The sequence below is a fragment of the Macrobrachium nipponense genome, chromosome 31 (genome assembly GCF_015104395.2).
Source record: "Macrobrachium nipponense isolate FS-2020 chromosome 31, ASM1510439v2, whole genome shotgun sequence".
Taxonomy (NCBI): domain Eukaryota; kingdom Metazoa; phylum Arthropoda; class Malacostraca; order Decapoda; family Palaemonidae; genus Macrobrachium; species Macrobrachium nipponense.
In genome coordinates, this window is record NC_061093.1 from 58,464,887 (window position 1) to 58,482,010 (window position 17,124).

The following is a 17,124-nucleotide window of genomic DNA, read 5'->3' on the forward strand; positions in this document are numbered from 1 at the left end:
GATAGAAATAGTTAATCGGTTGTCATTCAAAGTTTTCCCAAGCAATACCTGGTTGGTTAGCTAATATATTATATATATATATATATATATATATATATATATATATATATATATATATATATATATATATATATATATATTTGTATGTGTGCGTGCGTGTGTGCACGGAAACTTATATTATTTCCCCAAGTTCAGCTTCCCGTTCTCCCGCCATAATCCCAACCTTTCATCTTCCTCTTTGATGTTTCCTTTGAACCAATTTTCACGACGTTCTTGCTGTGACGCCTCCTAACTTTGGGAACTTATCCTTTTTGAGTGCGTGATGTCACATTCAGGCCTTCTTCCTTGAAAAGCTTAAGGCAAGTAGTCTGTACGTCTTTACCTTTGCGCATTTCTCTCGTTTTTGGTATGTAACAACTACTATGCACACACACACACAGCACACCACTCACACACACACACACACACACACATATATATATATATATATATATATATATATATATATATATATAATATATGATGTATGTGTAACTGAATCACGAAAGTTAGGAACGTGATAAATCCATAAATAAAGATATATGCCACGAAGGACAATAAACGACGGAGTATCCGCGAGACCTTTCGTCGTTTAAACGTCCTTTACTAAGCAGATGAACTGACATAACATAGAAAAACACAAATACAGAAGAGTTCGTATAACTGACAGATAGGGATTATAGAGATTAGTACCTAGAATCCGACACACCTGGAAGATGAGTAACCTTCCCAAACAAGCATAAACAATGGGTGAGATTAAAAGTTTAAGACAATCATCTCAGATACAAGGACAAGACAATTAAAGGATTATAGGTGACAGCTATTCAGAACTTTGGTAAACAAAACCATATTCACGATACATATTCACAATACATTTTAGACATACATTACAACGAAGATAACTCTAAGGCAACTAATTTTTATTTAAGTCTGTAATTATATCTTTGAGGTCATTCTTAAACATGTTACAAATGCAAGTGTCTAAATGAAAAGGCCAAGACTAACATTGGAATTACAATGAAAAGTAAGTTGTATTAAAGCAGATTCTAAAAGATTTCGTGATAAGACATCTCTTGACCTTGCAATTACTGAACTACCAACCCAATTTATTCGGTGGTTGTTTTCACTTAAATGAATGAATATTGCATTAGATGTTTGCCCAGTCTTTACAGAATATTTATGCTGGCTTAGCCTTACTTCTAGGCCCTTGCTAGACTGTCAGAGATAAAATGAGGGACAGTCCATACATGGAATTTTATATATCATGTTGTTGCTTTCTCTGGGGCCATTTTTTATTAACATACCTTTTAGTGTGTTATTATAGGAAAAAACAAAGTTGACATTTAAAAGATTTTAACAATGATTTAATGGTTTCAAATCTGTTAAAATAAGGAAAACTGAGTATGTTCTTAGAATTTTCTTTTTGCGTGTTATTTACGCTATAAAACTTTTTGTGGGCTTTATTATAACAAATATCTAATATATGTGAAGGATAGCATAAATCTTTCCCTATTTTTCTTATGTATTCAATTTCTTGACCCAAATATTGTGGACTGACAATGCGCAATGCTCGTAAAAACATAGAAGAAAAAAATTGATATTTTATGTTAAGATGGTGGCCTGAGAAGAAATGAACATTAAGTTAAGTTCTTGGTCGGTTTCCTATAAATACTGAATTTACATTGAAATGGCTCTCTATGTATCAAAACATCTAAGAAAGGGAGGCAATTGTCTTTTTCTAATTCTAGAGTAAAGTTAATCGATGGTACCTGGTTATTTAATTTATTGAGTAAATCATTTACATCAATACCCACAGGCAGAACAGCTAAAATATCATCAACATAACGATACCACTTTACAGGAATATAAATGATATTTATTAGGTAAGTAGCGTTTTTCAAAGAATTCCATGTACAAGTTTGAGAGTTGTGGTGATAAAGGATTTCCCATTGCCATGCCAAATATTTGTTGATAAAATTCACCATTGAATATAAACTTACAATCACAAATGCACAAACTCGTGAGTGAAATAATGTGACTTATAGGTAGAGGTAATTCATGCTGAGTTAGTTCATTACTAGGATATTCTAAAATAGAGTCTATAGGGATTTTAGTAAAAAGCGAACATACATCAAAACTAACGAATCTATCAGTAGGTCAAAGAGCAATTTTGCTTAATTTATCAACTAAATCTAGAGAATTATATATATGAGAATCGGAGATGGTTCCAAGTAACGGGGACAAGATCTTAGTGATATATTTCGAAAGTTTATATGAAATTGAACCAACAGTACAGATAATAGGCCGCTAATGGAACTCGTCCCCTGCAAAGTCTAAGTCCAACTATGGTTCACACTCGTTTATTTACTTGATTAGGACGATTTCGTCCACCATTGCACATCTTGAAACAGTTTCTCTCAAGTCTTCATCTTATACTAAGAAATCTCTAGGTGCCTACTTCACTCAGGACGACCCAGATCAGTTCTCGCCTTTAGTTGCTAGGCGAATTTCTGTACTTCTCTATACTTACATAAATTCACCATTCTGGTATGGACGGTAATACCTCTCGTATGCTTACAAAGTTAGTTTCTAATATGACAACGAAGTAAAAGTCAAAACCGTTGTAATCAGCCTTTAATACCATTTAACTAACGCTAATTCTGAAAGTTTTAATTAAATTTCATGGGCCAACAGCATTTTACTCAAATTGAAAAAGGCTTTTAAAAGCATAATCCATTTATAATGACTTTTAAGGGAAACTTCAAAATCACTACCATCAAACCCATGACAGCAGGAAAAGGTGCACACATTCAGATATACAAACGCAATTCACATAAGAAACAAAACATTTTTCGGGGAAAATAAAATCGTGAATGCCAAAAAATTTTCATGAATTCACAAGTTTATTGTCGAGGATATCGTTCACAAATCTACGGCGTGTGCAGTAGCCTTTAAACTCCAGAGAAATTACAGCACGTAACAGGTATACAAGTGCCGTTGATGTCCCACCCTCCCTTTCCTTCCTCAGCTTTTCTCTCTCTCTCTCTCTCTCTCTCTCTCTCTCTCTCTCTCTCTCTCTCTCTGCTATTGTAGAATGTGATTAAGGGTCTGTCCATTTATAGACTCCACCAGATACTCATCAATCTGCAATGCGAGACAAAGCATCAGACAAGGCAAGGTTATTCAGTGCACGACGTCAACCCTAAGCATTTTAACCTAAATAGATTCGTTAATCATTTATAAGAAAGATTGACCTGAAAATTAAAGTAAAAATAAGTTCTTACTTTAAATCATTAAACACGTTAAAAGGTACTTCTTAAAATCTGTAAAGATTATTATAAGAACAATATTTTAGTAAAGTTTCTAATAACATTCAAGAAAAACTAAATCTGGAAAGTGGACCTTAACTGACCAAAACCTAAATACTAAAACTACTAAAAAGTACTAAACTTCACATATTTGTTTGGGTTTAAGTTAGAAGTGCAAGCTCCACTCCTTGACATACGGCCAATTGCCGTATGTCAAGGGTTGCTCCTCCCCACATCATGGGGGAGGATAGCTTGTAAAGAGATTTTGAGAAGAAACAGAAGTTATAAGATACTCACCATTTACAATAGTATAGTTACCATTCACCTCGTGGAGTTGTAGTCTTCAAACTCGTCTGGTTGCTGTAGACTCATTCTGTCCTTCACCGCACTGCACCTGAAAGATTAAGAAGAATTAAGACACGAAAAAGTTCCAGGAACATGGGAGTTACAACGACAGAACAGTATGTCATAGACGTTATCACAGCCGACAAAATAAACGGGTGTGTATTTGAAAACAAAACGGCCAAATATACAAATATACCCTTGAAACATCACAAAGTCACCCACCCAAAAATCCGCTAACGAGACCCGACGTCCATCCAAACTATATGGACACTCCATCGTTGCTGAAGTATACGATTCAAGATGCCGAGAAACGTAGTAATTTGAACACTAATAAAACTACGCGAGATAACAGACAAAGCCCCAACGACACCTCACTGCAGCTCAACGGTGCCACAACTGTTTAGCTCCTCGACTGCCCCTTCCGTCGAAAGCAGCGATCCCAGATAAGGAGACTAAACAAGGACAAAGGCCTATCACCTTCCAACTACCAGTTACTAGATAACAGCTCGCAGAAAGAACTACGGTTTGTCTGATAATGCATATCGTTTTCATTGTTCCTTGCTGTACAAGTAAATGATCAGAGGTATAGTAAACGGAACAATACTTAGATAGATATTGATTGTGTTTCTTATATCATAAAAGACTCTCTCTCTCTCTCTCTCTCTCTCTCTCTCTCTCTCTCTCTCTCTCTCTCTCTCTTTGACGTAGTATGCTTAGTTACTCTTTTGTATAGCATAGTTAATCCACAAAACCTAATCAGAAAATGTGCTGCATGCAACAATTCGACCCATCCACAATGTGCTAGGTAATGCAAGATATGAGAAAGGATACCAGAATATTTTGCTCAACATGTCTATCATGGATAGACAATGTTATTAAATCAAGATTTAATGTACAAATCGTTGAGGATGAAGAAGAAGAGGAAGAGGAAGAAGAAGAAGAGGAAGAGGAAGAAGAAGAAGAGGAAAACGGAAGAAGAAAGTAAACAAAAACAAAGAGTAAACAAACTGAAATGACAGAAAAAAATAAGGAAAACAAAGGATAAGATAAAAGTATGGATGCAGAGATACTCATTGATACTACATATGAGGCAATAAAGCAGCATACTTACGAAGAAATAAATTACGATATGACAACACAAAAGAAAATCCCGAAGAGGCTCTACCCAGATCTTCACAATGACGGGAAAGAGGAAAAAATAGACAAAAAAGACAAAGTCTTCAACCTTTTGAAAAGAGGGAATTGAAAGATTTGGTAGAAAGTATGTTGTTACTCACAAACATCCTAAGGTATGTCACAACTATGAAATATATGGTAAATGTGCATACCTAGATGGCTATGAGGATGATTGCAGAGATCTGCATCCAAAAATATGCAAAAACCTAAAAGAAGGAAAAGGATGTAAGTTAAACAAAAAATGTAAATATATGCACCCTGTAGCCATGAATCACAATTAAATAAATAATTAATCAAGTAATAAAATCCAAAATAAGAAAGAAACAAATAAAGAGAGGAATAAAGAATATCAGGTAAAAAAAAAAGCAAGCCATCAACGAGATATGCAGAGATGTCAGCAAAAAATTTTAAAGCCTCGGCTCCAAGATACTACTCAAGAGATAATAACTGTATTTATTATGATAGAGGATATTGCAGATACGGAGAAAATTGCAGATTCAGACACAAAATGAATAATTAAGATGAAGGAAGATCAAATATTATGGAAAAGTTGGATTTTTTAATGTCAGAATTTCTGGAAATGAAAAAAAGAACAACATACCAGAACAGGAAAGAGCCATGGGAAAATCCTTACTATTACCCATATTAAACGAAGGAGAAAACACGCAAACCATCATAGTGATGAATACGCAGGGTTTAGTTACGAGTAACTCAAAAAGAAAAATCGAGTACTTAGAAGAACTAACCCAAATTGAAAAGAAAATAGATATAATGAATATAAATGAAACCTGGTATTCCCAAGAGACTGGGAGTGATGATCAAATAAAAGGGTTCCAAACTTATAGATCAGATAGAAAAAATAGGAATCAAGGGGGAACCGCAATATATGGGAAAGACAAAAAACAAGGAAAAATATATGAGAAATATAGTAACTCAGAATGTGAAGTAGCGGTAGAATTTGAATCTGAAAAATTAATGAACATAGTAATATATAGACCTCCTAATACTAAAGAGTTTGACTTAATAATAGAAAAATTGGATGATATATGTAGAAATCACAAGGACTGGACTATTCTCCTATCTGGAGACTTCAACTTTCCTTTCGTAGACTGGAAAGAAGGAATAGGAGATTTTGGTTGTACTTATATATATAAAAAAGAGAGTAATAGTAGTGCAGAAGATAAGAGGCAATTCGAAAAGCTATTAGATATGCTACTAGAATACAACATTCAACAAATAAATCACCTGCCAACAAGAAAGGAAAATACTTTAGACCTAGTATTTGTGAACGAGATGAATTATGTTAAAGAAATAATAGTTTAAAATGCGAGTATTTCAGACCATAATGTCATAGAATTAACAGTCCATTCCAAAGCAAGTGAAAACAGAGATAAGCAAGAAATGAAAAAGTGGGAAGGATATGGAAAATACAACTTCTATAGTAAAAATATAAAATGGTCAGAAATAAATGAAGAATTAAACAAAGATTGGGATAACATTTTCGTAAGTGATGACATAAGGGTAAATACGGAGATATTATAAAATATTAGAGAAAATAGTGGATAAATATATACCAAAGAAGAAAAGTAATCATCAGTCATGCATACCAAGAGACAGAAGGATCTTGTTCCAGAAAATCAGAAAGTGGAAAAAAGGTCTTGCAAAAGAAAAAAATGCATGGAAAGTTATAGAACTAAAACGTAAGATAGAAAATGCAGAACAAAAGATTATATAATCAAAAGATAATGAAAAACTGGACTTGGAAGAAAAAACCCTAATAAATATCAAGCAAAACCCCAAACTATTATACTCATACGCGAAAAAGATGAATAAAAGAAGAATAAAAATAGGGCCTCTAAGAATTGAAGGGAGATTAACGAATGAAAAAAAGGAAATTTGCAACATATAAGAGAGAATTCACCCTTAGAATAGATAATGAAGATAAGGGACGAAAATAGTGAATATTTAGCTGACATAGATATCAATGAAGCTGATATTGTGCAGGCTATTAATGAAATTAAAAATGGAGCTGCAGCAGGGCCTGATGGAGTTCCTGCTATTTTGTTAAAGAAAGTAGTTCATTCTATCGCAAAGCCACTTGCAATATTATTAAGACAAAGTGTAGATACAGGCACGATTTATGATGAGCACAAATTAGCATATATTACCCCCTAAATTCAAAAGTGGATCAAGACTGGAGGCAAGTAATTATAGGCCTGTGAGTCTAACATCACATATTATGAAAGTGTATGAAAGGGTTATGAAGAAAAATATTATGAAATATTTAATAAAAAATAATCTGTTTAATATTGGACAACATGGTTTTGTACCCGGAAAAAGTTCACAAACCCAACTGTTAGTCCACCGCGAAAACATATACAAAAATATGAAAAGCGGAAATGAAACAGATGTGGTTTATCTAGACTTTGCAAAAGCTTTTGACAAGGTAGACCATAATATATTAGCGAAGAAAATTAGAAAACATAATATAGTGGATAAAGTAGGAAGATGGTTAAAAGAATTTTTACACAACAGAAAACAGATAGTTATTGCAAACGATGAGAAATCGGATGAAGCTAAGGTAATTTCTGGTGTGCCACAAGGTACGGTGTTAGCTGCATTACTGTTTGTTATTATGATTGCAGACATAGACAGTAGTGAGTAGTTTCGCCGATGACACAAGAATAAGTAGAGAAATTACTTGTGATGAAGATAAGAACGCGCTACAAGGAGACTTTAATTAACAAAGTATATGATTGGGCAGAGGTAAATAGGATGGTATTTAATTCTGATCAATTTGAATCAATAAACTATGGAGACAGAGAAGGAAAGCTATATGCATATAGGGGACCTAATAATGAGACAATCACAAATAAGGAAGCAGTTAAAGACCTTGGTGTAATGATGAATAGGAACATGTATAGCACGATCAAATAGCAATTCTATTGGCAAAATGTAAAGCAAAAATGGGAATGTTGTTACGGCATTTCAAAACAAGAAAAGCTGAACACATGATTATGCTTTATAAAACATATGTTCGTAGTCCACTTGAATATTGCAATATGATATGGTACCCACACTATCAAAAGGATATTGCACAAAATAGAGGAGTGACAAAAAAGTCCTTTACAACTAGAATAGAAGAAGTTAAGGACCTTGACTACTGGGAAAGACTGCAATCCTTAAAATTATATAGTCTAGAAAGGAGAAGAGAACGCTACATGATAATTCAGGCATGGAAACAGATAGAAGGAATAGCTGAAAACATCATGGAGCTAAAAATATCAGAAAGAGCAAGCAGAGGTAGATTAATAGTGCCCAAAACTATACCAGGAAAAATAAGGAAAGCACACAGGACATTAATCCACTACGCACCAGCATCGATAATGCAGCGTCTATTAAATGCGTTGCCAGCTCATCTGAGGAATATAACAGGAGTGAGCGTAGATGTGTTTAAGAATAAGCTCGACAAATATCTAAACTGCATCCCAGACCATCCAAGATTGGAAGATGCAAAATATACCGGAAGATGTACTAGCAACTCTCTGGTAGACATTAGAGGTGCCTCATACTGAGGGACCTGGGGCAACCCGAACAATATATAAGGTCTGTAAGGTAAGGTCTGTTTTAAAGTAAATATACATTAACAATTCTTACAATTTGTAATATTGTATAAACATCAGAATATATTTTTATAAATTTGTAATATTGTATATGCATCAGAATATATTTATATAGATAAAAAAAAAAGAAATTAAAGTATACTCGCTACATTAAGATTTTTACTATTCATCTAGATATGTTTTTAAATTACAAACATATTAACTCGTCGATACTTCTTTATTCACATTGAAAGTATTGGCCATTCTACTTTTTATCCATTTAAGTAATTCCTGGTCATTACTCATAAATCCTAAGTATCTCCCATCCATATCCCTGCTATAAAAACAGATATTAGGACCACTACCGTATTTTCATCCTTTTCGAGTCAAAATCTAATTTTAAAATCCTTAACCTATTACTAGTTCTCAGTTTACAACATTTATTTGGTAAATCAAAAAGCCAGGTCAACAAATTTCTTAACTGAGGGACAGAAATATACCAAATGCATATTAGTTTCTATGCATCCACAATAACAGTATTTTTCAAATTCTGTTTATATCGTAGCTTAATCCACCATTGGTCAACACTCCGTGTACATATTTAATTAGAAGCCGGGGGGAGAGATGAATATTCAGCTCCCCAGGCCGGGGTAAACTTGAGGTCACCGGCCAATTCGAGAGAAAAACAAATCAGTGGAAAGAGGATGATTCACTAATGTAAGAAAAAAAATTCTAGAAAATATTCCTTACCTTAGCTCTTACGCTTTAAGCTGTCAGACCCCCATTACGAATCATTTCCGTTTGAATCTGACTTTTAAGGTTTTCTTTGAAATTAGTTTTTCAACTCAATGTTCGTCTTTTTTTCCAGTGACGTGACAGTAACATGCAGACGTAGCTTCATGATTTATCTCAATAATGAATTCTTTCACCAGGGAGCTAGAATTATATTTTTGGTTACTAGAGAAACACACAGACGGGCAGAAAAGAGGTTCAAAGATAGCAGGATACAGGAGCCAACAAATAAATATCTCATCGTATATTTAAACTTCCTAAACCTCAGAGGCAAGAGACCGTCAACTTTAATCTGCCCTTTTCTATTTAGATTTTAGAGTTTTCCTTTTTTTTTTTTTTGAAATACGCAAAAATCTAAATCTATGTACAGGCGACTGATGTTGAGAATTGAATATCCGAGAAATTTTGGCGGTCTAAAAGATACACGAATAAACAGAGGTTAATGGAGATTAGGGTCCACTGAAACTCAGTCTGTTATTGGCATTGCTTATGACAGCTACCGACGAGCTAATGCATTTTCGATGTAGGACAAGGAAGGTTATCCGTTGCAGAGCCTTGACTTGCATCTAATATCGTCGAAAAGTAAAACTTTTATTATTATTATTATTATTATTATTATTATTATTATTATTATTATTATTATTATTATTATTATTATTATTATTATTTTTATTATTATTATTATTATTATTATTATTATTATTATTTTGGTTCATCACAGTCCTCCAATTCGTCTGGGTGTATTTATAGTGTGGGGTTCCGGGATGCATCCTGACTCCTTAGGAGTCCATCACTTTTCTCACTATGTGCGCCGTTTCTAGGAGCTGGAATCGTGCCTAGTGTTCCTATGATTATGGGTAAAAAATCCACTGGCAATAACCCATACCCTCCTTAATTCTATTTTGAGGCCTTGATACTTATTATTATTATTATTATTATTATTATTATTATTATTATTATTATTAGTTATTATTATTATTATTATTATTATTATTATTATCGCATATGTTTAATTCAAGCTTCCAGATGCTCCACACTACTTCATTCCAGAAAGACTTTCCAGGCGTCCTTCTTTTCATTGTCAAAATTCTGTTGACTACTTTCTTCGCCTTTAATCGTCAACCTTTGTCGCTTCCTGCGTGTGGTTTAAAGTTTCCCTTTTACAAAAAACAAATTTGTCATTTATTTTACAACAATAACACAACGTAGGTTTGTATGAAAAATTAAACTCTAAGTTAACTGAGCGAGTTATTTTCGCAATCTACCCAAAATGTAAATATCCTCTCCACCTTCTGACACAAATGTGGTTATTAGTTGGCCTCTTGACCTGTGCTTGACCCTAGGTGACTAACCCTGATCAGAATCCTGTACTGGGCCATTAAGGTAACACTTTTACCATCTGCATGAGAAAAAGAGACGTGGTTTTGCAGCATTGCAGGCTGCTGCTCCAAAAGCAAAACTCAAAGCTGACGTGAGGACAGCCATTGCTGTTCTATCCCTATGAAGATGCCTTTCGGTGCTCACTAAGGGAGAACGAGGCGGTTATTCTCTAAGTGGTAAATTCAAGATAATAATAAAAAGATAAAACACTCGTCTTCAGTACCTCCACTTTCATTCTGCATGAAGTTTAGAGAAATCATAAGAACATTTCTGTGGAAGGAAAAAAAAAAAAGGCAATTTCCTAGAAGGGAAAAAGTAGTCGTAAATGTAAATCTCATATCAAATGCTGACTTAAATAAGATTTTGTTTGCGAAATCTATCTTACCAATAATAATAAATATGAAAAGCAGTTAAAGCAAGATGAAAGCAGAGATTTTTGACGACTATCGCAAAAGATATCTAGAGTCGCAGGGTATAATAAATGTAGATTTATTTAGCATCAAAACTTAGCGATATCAAGAAATAATTAACTGTCAATAATTGAAGTCAATATAGACAAAGGAGATGATAACTATTTATGTGTCATCGTTGAAGAGATGGTCAAATATAGACTAGAGCTGAAAGGGGAATGAGTAACAAAGAAAAGGGGAAATGTTATGGAGGAACCATTATTAACTTTGTACAGACTAAAGCGACTCGTTACCCTCGCTTCCAAACTTCCATTATTATTCCAAACTTGTTCACGTTATCCTAATTAGCAATATTCGAATGATGGGAGCGAAATATATATATAAGGTTTACTTCAACTTTCAGTCTCATAGAAAACGGACATTTAAAGATAGGGTCGTGATTGGTCTAAGTAAATTTCTTTGTGACATCTTGCCTGAGAGGTAGAGAATCTATTTATTCCTTTCATTCAGAGAGGTCGAAAGGTCGAAAGATACATTAGGGGACTATTTTTCCAGGTTGTGTTAATCCACCGTCACTCTTCCTCTCATGAATCCATACTGCTGTTTCCCGATCTTTACAATCTCTCCTAGTCTCTCATCCAGTCTTCTCTCTAAAACTTTCAATCCATGTTCAAAGGCATTATTATTATTATTATTATTATTATTATTATTATTATTATTATTTTATTATTATTATTACTTAAAAAATCCTCATATTACCACGAGTCTTCAAATGGAGAAAAATCCTAAGTTATGTAAATGTACTTATATTTGAATTTAAAACTTTAAGGATAGCTTTCGGGAATCTGTTCGGTTCCCCTTATCAGACTGATAAGGGGAACCGAACAGATTATTTAAAGTTTTAGATTTAGATATATGTACATTTACATAACAGTGGATTTGTTTCTCCCTTATTATTGTTAATATTTCAATAGATGAAAACTATTCACATGGATCAAGCACACAGGGGCCACTGACTTCAAAATGTAAGTCAAATGTAAAGTAATAATCAAACGTCAATCTCAATCAAATACCCATTCTTATCATATCTTCGTCTTTGGATTTTATGAGGTCTCAAAGACGCGTGTGCTCCCGCACTTCGTTTTGCGAAGATTAGAAATGATAAATGGTTGAATTTATTGGGGGCAAATACTTTTGAAGAAGGATCCTCATTCGCAAACGGAAAAAAAAAATCTAAACTCGGCCCCGGTGAGTTGATATCTCCCTGACTAAAATTGTCCCACGATCTGATGAGCTGAAAATCACCGGAAAAAGAAACTCGAGATGAAGAGCAAAACCGAAAATCGTGGATAAGCAGAGAAAAGAGAGGACATGTGGGGAGATGAAAGCTTTGCAAGTATTGTATTTGTTTGTCTCTCTTCCTGGGAATGTGGAAATGAGAATACATGATGTTCCCGAGAGAGAGAGAGAGAGAGAGAGAGAGAGAGAGAGAGAGAGAGAGAGAGAGAGAGAATTACTTTAACAAGGTGAAAGGGCTATGGGTTCCGCGTAAGTAGAATCAGTTTGCCAGCTAAGTAGACAGAAACCAAAGCGAAAGAATAAAATAAAAAAAGTGACATAGAAGTAACCCTGACCGAAAGGATACTGCAAAGAGCCTTTAGTGCCGACTACAGTGCGCCACTCAAAGCCGACCGAGTCCCTTCCGTCGAGATGGATGTACTACAGATGGTGGAAATTATAATACTAATTATAAAAATATTATTATTGTTATTTTTAGTATTATTACAAGTTTTTCACAGCTCGTATGGAGGATAATGCTCGGGAGGTAATCCTTGCCAGCAGTTGAAATCAAATTATTATTATTATAATTATTGTTATTATTCTTAAAGTAAACGCTCTTTGGAACAAGTTTGGTTAAAGAAAATTGCTACATCAGCTGCATTAATGTTATAGAGGTTCTTCTCTATTTTTCTAATTATGGTTTCCTCAATGTTGCTTAAACTGGTGAGCAACGCACCGGAGGTTGGCATGTCATTTATTATAGCGCCTGGGAAATTGGTTAAACTTTCGGTGTACAGCCCGAAGAGTTTCTCGAAGCTTAATGTCAATTTTGAATTTTGAATATCATTTGGTGTCTGCCATGACATTTTTTCTGGGACTGAGGCGGAGGTAGCTGATGTAATAAGGCTGTATGGATTTTGTTGTTGCTTTTGATAAAGCTGACCTTATGCCAGCACGGGCTCTGGCTCAGTGAGATGGTATTGGTGAAATGAAAGGTTAACAGGTAAGGTTACAAACATCTTTTAGCCCTAAGGCACCCATCAGTAGGAGAGAAAGAGCGATAGTAGCGAGTACTAGCGAGACGAAGGTAGCCAGCAGAGAAAATTGAATTATAAATCGTGAGAGAGCAAGAACAAAAAAAACTGTAAAACTCTACGTATTTTTGTTGCCGCGTTTCATTTACTCGATCATGCCGTGGAAGAGATGGAAGACGTAGGAAGATAATTAGTTTGAGAGAATGTGCGTAAACGTCAGTATCGGCGGGGGTTGGTGGTGGACGAGTTTAGAGTGGGAAAAGGTTGTTTTTTAAGGAAATGCTAAAGGGGAAATGCTAAAGATAATACCTCCACGGATGATTCAGGGTTATTATCAGATGATCCAGAATTTCGGAGGGACATTACGGACAGATCTGGCGAGGCTCCGGTCATTCAAAAATTGCCCATCGACGAGCCGAATGCCAAGTTCCTACCTTGGCGGCGGTCAGGCCAGTTGCACAGATATCCTAATCTTAATCTTTGCATTTGGGCAGTTCATGAACCTTCGACGAAAGCCTGCCTGACATTGCATTCTTCTCGCTGCTGGTAATAATGCTACTGCTTGGCTTGTCAACTGAGAAAATGGTTCCAGTTTGTTGTTGTTGTTGTTTAAGATTAAGCCAGCCTTGTACTGGCACGGGCTCTTGCTCCTGGAGCAGTCCGTGGCTAGATTATCTGTAAAGATAGAAAAACAGTGCTTTTGGCAGTTTGTTGTTGAAATGAAAGAGGGAAACAGGCAGGTTTGCAACCCCTTTGAACCTTACGGTACCCGTCAGTAGGAGAGAAAGCTTTTTGTTGCGAGTCTGTCTGCTTATGTACTGGAGATGCAGCGGGGAGTCCTCTCGCTTCTGCTTTTTCATTGGCTATTAGCTGGGAGTTGATTGATGATTGGCTGCCGGGCTGTCTGCTAAAACATGAGCCACGCGCGCGCGTGTTATAGTCGTGCCGATCATCGCAGTAGCGGGACGTCACGGCGGGCTAAATTTGAATTGGCCAATGGCCGCATGAAGTGAATGTTGCTATTATTGACAGAGTCGAAGTCGTCTCCGATTACATTTTCTTGAACTGGGGCGTTTTCGAGCGGCGATATGATGTTGCTTGCCGGCACTGGTGTGTTACTTCGAACGTAGGTCAGGAGCAAAAAAAGGCCTCCTGTGTCGTATTCATGGAGGGCTTCTGCACCCGGATGAGTAGCGCCTCCAGAAGACGCAGGCGGCGAGGGTCGAGGTTTCCTCCTTATTATTGTAGTATGGCGAATAATACTGTCGTGGGAGATTGCGTCTTCGTGGGCGGAGTAGCGAAAAGAGAGAGAGAGAGAGAGAGAGAGAGAGAGAGAGAGAGAGAGAGAGAGAGAGAGAGAGAGACCGTTATTGACTTTGATAACTATGAGATTATAGTTTATCTGTAAAATTTTAATAGAGACATATATAAACTGATCTTGATCCTGCATTTGAAAATGACCTCCCGAAAAATAGAGAAAAATCTCTACAAGCGTAACGCTGCTGAGGTAGCCATTACTTTAAATAAAGTATGCTTGAGAGACATCTGCTTCCTAAGTAATAATATAATAATAATAATAAAATATAATAATAATATAATAATAATAATAATAAGTAATAATAATAATAATAATAATAATAATAATAATAATAATAATAATAAATAGTTCAAGCAAAATTAAATAAGACTGGCAGCTAACATTACCAAAGACAGCAAGTAGTACTAAAATAAAATAAATAAATAAATAAATAATATATATATATATATATATTATATATATATATATATATATATATATATATATATATATATATATATATATATATATATATATCCGTTTGAGCGAAGTTTGACGATATCAAAAGCAATAGAATCTCAATAAAGGTAGTATATACAAACAAAGACATGATAACTTCTCATGCATCATCGCTGAAGAGTAGGTTGAAATATAAACGAGAGCTGAAAGGGGTATTAGTAACAAAGGAAGAAGGGGAAAATGTTATGGAGGGACCCTTATTAGCTTTGCAAAGACCGAAGGGAGTCGCCACCCTCGTTGTAGAACTTTCGTTATTATTCCAAACTTATTCACTTTATGCCAATGATTAGTATCTGAATGACTGAGAATTACCTCTGCGAGGGTGGCACATACCAGCGTTAATTCTTAATCAAATGGATTCTTCTATGCCTCATTGTGGCACAGTGCCGATTTGTGCCAGACTACGATAGTGTTTAACGAAAGTTTCAGTAACGCTTGGTTCATATCTCACCCCTCCCACAACACCCCGCCCCCCTTTCTCCCCACCCTCTTTTATCCGGGACTTGGCCAGGCAGAAGCGTAAAGCTGTAACGACAGAAACATTCGTAAACACCACTATTTGATATTTATTACTACAGTCTTTTGCTGAAAATCATCACCAAATTGAGCCTTTTGAAGAATATGTAATTGCTGGTTTTAGTAAATGTCACTGTGACCTCTTTCCTTAGAGGTAAAGGGAGTTAGTAAAATGACTTTGTTGTTGCCCAAATATATAACAGCCAGATCACATAATCGTGTTGTAACTCAGAGAAGATGCAAGTTTCAACTCAAGAGATGAATGATTGGTGTTATTTGACCTCCTGAGAAGAAGGCTCGAGTCTCTGCCTAAGACTACATAACAAGTGATATCATCATCATCCAGGTGCCATATCCCCAAGGACGTCGGTAATCATGGCTGGCCATTCCTCTCTATTTCCGGCTCTCTGCAGCAACTGAGCTGCAGACATTCTTCCTCCAGTCATTCTCACTAATCCACCAGTGTTATACGGTATTAAAAACAAACTGAAAGGCACGTCATCTAACTCAGGGCCTCTTGGCAGTTGTTTCATGGTCTTCCAGACAAAATAGAGACAATCTTTACAATCTGAGGTATATTTCTAGTATCTAAATGCCTTCGAAAAGGACATAACGTAGTCTCTTAGCTAGAGGCTGCTTCAGATGGGGAAAATGACCCAAAGCAAATACTGTTCGTAAAAAAAGAAAAAACTGAAGCGAAAGAAAAGAGCCATTTTCTGAAATAAATTGGCTTAGATTTGTTCTTTACCAGACATGGGTTGAATGAGACAGATAAGGCAATCGGTTTTCTGATGATAACGGGAGAATTAAAGATCTCTGTACAAAATGCCATATTCTGATGACATTTTTTGTGATAATCATGTGATCTCTCCAGAAGCGGAAGTCTGCCGCAGTTCGTATTCCAAGACAAAAAGGGACAAATGGTTGAATTTATGGCGAACAAATCATTTGGAGGATCGTCCTTGAGGAACTAAAAACAAAAAAAGATCAAAACGGTCTCGGTGAATTAATAGTTCCCATCAATAACCATCTCAAAAATGGAGCTGGAAGAATAGGGGGAAAGCCGAGAATGATAGATAAGAAGAGAGGAGAGAAGATATTTCGAGAGACGCAACTCTCTCTGAACTGTATATATTTTCTCCTCCTGAACATCAACATGTGTATTCATAAGGTCAGAGAGAGAGAGAGAGAGAGAGAGAGAGAGAGAGAGAGAGAGAGAGAGAGAGAGAGAGAGAGATTTTCAATAAGTTATTCTTAACGATGGCTCGGGAAAAGGTTAACAAAATGTAAAGAGCTTTTAGTTCTATGTCTGTGTAATACCGAGTGGAATTACTGGGACTGTTTTTACAATTTAGTTTCACGATTCCACAGAAGTCACATTTCCAGGCTCTTATAAGATTAGCATGAATATATTTATGCATTAAG

At 35.5% G+C, this 17,124-nt stretch overlaps 1 long non-coding RNA gene across 1 annotated transcript; it reads right to left on the reverse strand.

Moving 5' to 3' along the window:
* Positions 1-2,657: 2,657 nt before the first annotated feature.
* LOC135206561 (uncharacterized) lies at positions 2,658-4,088 on the reverse strand. The gene is made up of 3 exons (XR_010312787.1): positions 3,915-4,088; positions 3,645-3,741; positions 2,658-3,183 (listed from the first exon to the last, which is right to left on the reverse strand). It is a non-coding gene; the product is annotated as an uncharacterized LOC135206561 (long non-coding RNA).
* Between the last annotated feature and the right edge of the window lie 13,036 nt (positions 4,089-17,124).